Source organism: Lycium barbarum, chromosome 2 (genome assembly GCF_019175385.1).
Source record: "Lycium barbarum isolate Lr01 chromosome 2, ASM1917538v2, whole genome shotgun sequence".
In the NCBI taxonomy this organism is placed as follows: Eukaryota; Viridiplantae; Streptophyta; class Magnoliopsida; order Solanales; family Solanaceae; genus Lycium; species Lycium barbarum.
In genome coordinates this window covers 117,727,992-117,731,245 of record NC_083338.1, presented here as the reverse complement: position 1 = coordinate 117,731,245, position 3,254 = coordinate 117,727,992, and the positions used below count along the sequence as shown (strand labels likewise).

Below are 3,254 nucleotides of genomic sequence, written 5' to 3'. Positions count from 1 at the left end.
AGTGAACCACCTGCACAAGAAGAGAATGAGGATGAGAATATATTTGCGGAATTCATCAATGAAGCTGATTATGCTTCTGCTGTGATTCCTCCTAGAACTGGAAATGCTACTTTCAAAATTGATAGTTCTATCTATTAGCTGCTGAAACTTGAAGGTTATTCGGAGGATTGTCCACTCCGAAATTTGAAGAACTTCTTTCATGTGTGTGCTTAACAATCCCAAGGTGTTGTTTCTGCTGATGCACTTCGGTTACGGGTCTTTAAATATTCCTTGGTTGGCCAAGCGAGGGAATGGTATGAAAAGCTCCCCAGCAATTATATTCATACCTGGAGCGAGTTAGCCAATACATTTTTGAAGAAGTGATTCCCACCAAGCAAAAAGTCTGAGCTTCGGGATAAGATCTTTGAGTTCAAACAACTTCCGGGGGAACAATTATATTCAGCATGGGAGCGTTTCAAGTACTATCTAGCTTAATCCCCAACTCATGGGTTTCCGGATGCTATTCTCACCGAGAAGTTCTACAAGGGGTAAGATACAATGAATCAAATTGCTGTCAACACTGCAGCTGGGGGATGCTTCATGGACAAATCATTTATCAGCATCACCAGGTTGCTCGATAAGCTCACCACCCGCAATCAAGCTTGGCACTCAAGTGATAGTGAAATCCTGTTATATGGTAGTCCCTCTGCTGCCGCGGTGGCCAAAGAAAATCATGAGCGAGATCATGCTTTTGCTCAATTTCAAACCACTGTGGATTTGTTGTCAAAGAGGCTTACGGAGAAAGAAGCTAAAAATGTGAATGTTGTCGAAGAGATGCCATCTTATGCTCCTGGAATGTACCAAGTCTCGGAAGAAGCTTATCTAGAGGGGCAGCCATAACGTGAGGATGCTAATTATATTGATCACTCTCAAGGGGGTTATCAAAAGCAATGGAGACCCCAACAACAAAGCAATCAATATGGCCGAAATGAATATGGTGGTTCGGATAGGAGGGATTACAACAACAACAATTATGGTAATCGGAACTTTAATGCCTATGTTCCACCAAAGGGCCGTACTTCTAACTCTCAAATTTGGCGAGAAGTTCCTTCCAATGATCAAGGGACCTCTCAAATGGAATCTATGCTTGAAAAGATATTGGACAACCAGCATAAGAGTGACAAGAAGATGGAAAATTTGACCGAAGTGGTAGGCTCTCACACCGCTTCGATTCATAAACTTGAGTCACAAATGCGAGATCTTTCTCGTGAGCAACATCCACCACAAAGAGGGGGCCTTCCTAGCGACACAATTCCGAACCCAAGGGGTAGTGGAGGTGATCACATTGCCTCATGCAAAGCTATTTCTACTAGAAGTGGAAAGATCCGTAATGCGGTAAATCAGAGAGTGGTTAAACCTATCATTGTCGAGCCGATTGTTGATGAGGTTATTGAAGAAGAAGTTGTAGAAAAAATAGAGGCACTAATTGAAGTGCCTATTATTGTTGAGAAAGAGAAGGAAGCACACCCTAGTGTTCTAAAGGGTGACGATGAGCCAAGTGTTGAAAAAGCTATCGGTGGTAGCACCCAAAAGAGCAAGGTCACAGGGGCAATTAAACCCTTGACTCAAACATATAAATCTTCTCCCCCGTTCCCACAAATATTGATGAAAAGAATAGAGGATGCCAAGTGACAACGCTTCTACGACCAATTGAAAGGGTTGTCAATGAATATCCCAATTCTTGATGCATTCCAAGAAATGTCGGGATTTGCTAAATACTTGAAAGATTTGTTGACGAAGAAAAGACCAATAAAGCATGATACGGTGGGAGTCACCCACCATGTGAGCGCTATTATTTCTTCATCAAAGGTTGAGAAGAAGGGAGATCCCGAGGCTTTCACTATCCCTTGCACCATCGATCATCATGATTTTTCTCGTGCTTTATGTGACAATGGGGCTAGTATTAATTTGATGCCACTAGCCATATATAAGCAAGCCGGTTTGGGAACTCATAGACCAACGAGCATGCGTCTCTAAATGGCCGATAGAAGCATCAAAAGACCGGTAGGGGTTGTTGATGACATCCTTATTAAAGTGGGGAAATTCTTATTCCCGGCAGATTTTGTTATCCTTGATTGTGCGGTTGACAAAGAAGTACCAATTATCTTGGGAAGGCCATTTCTTGCCACTGGGAGAGCTCTAATGGACTTAGAAAAGAATGAAATAAAATTCCGAGTCAATGATGAAGAGGTAACTTTCCAAGCTAGCAAGGGGTTAAAATTTCCTAGTGCTTATGAGAGCATTTTGGTCATTGATTCTTTCGATGTGGTAGATGATGCGGTGGATCATAAGTTAGAGGAGAAGCACTTTGACGAAACAGTTTCGGCTATTTTGGTGAACTTCGATGCGGATGTCATGAAGGGGTATGTCGAAATAGTTAATTCTCTCATTGGCCGGGGTTCGTACTCTTATGAGCCGAAGAAATTATCTCTTGATCTTGATAAAAGAACCACTCCTCCGGCTAAGCCTTCGATTATTGAGCCTTCAAAACTTGAGCTCAAGCTACTTCCCTCTCATTTGAAGTATGTTTTTCTTGGCCCAGATAATACTTTACCGGTTATTCTCTCATCTTTGTTAAATGAGGAACAAACTCAAAAGGTGCTTGAAGTGTTGCGGGCTTATCGAAGATCTATTGGGTGGACTATTGCGGATATTAGGAGAATTTCCTCCGGTATTTGTGAACATAGAATCGAACTTGAGGAGGATAGTTCATCAAATGTAGAGCATCAAAAAAGGCTAAACCCTTCTATGCAAGAAGTGGTCAAGAAAGAGATAATTAAATGGTTGGATGCGGGTGTTGTATAACCAATTGCAAATAGTCCATGGGTAAGTCTGGTGCAATGTGTGCCAAAGAAGGGGGGCATCACTGTTGTCCCTAACTCCAAAAATGAGTTGATTCCTACAAGGACAGTCACCGAATGGAGAGTGTGTATGGACTATCGAAAGCTAAACACCGCGACTTGTAAATACCACTTCCCTATGCCTTTTATTGATCAAATGCTTGATCGGCTAGCCGGAAGAGCTTATTATTGCTTTTTGGATGGGTACTCGGGGTACAACCAAACTAACATTGCATTAGAGGACCAGGAGAAAATCACTTTCACTTGTCCTTATGGCACTTTTGCTTTCAGCCGAATGCCTTTTGGCTTGTGCAATGCCCCGGCTATTTTCCAACGGTGTATGATGTCTATTTTCTCGGATATCGTGAAAGATTT

General features: G+C 42.2%; 1 non-coding gene across 1 annotated transcript; it reads right to left on the bottom strand.

Moving 5' to 3' along the window:
• Window positions 1-385: 385 nt before the first annotated feature.
• On the bottom strand, window positions 386-491 carry LOC132629591 (small nucleolar RNA R71). Its single transcript, XR_009578358.1, has one exon. It is a non-coding gene; the product is annotated as a small nucleolar RNA R71 (small nucleolar RNA).
• Between the last annotated feature and the right edge of the window lie 2,763 nt (window positions 492-3,254).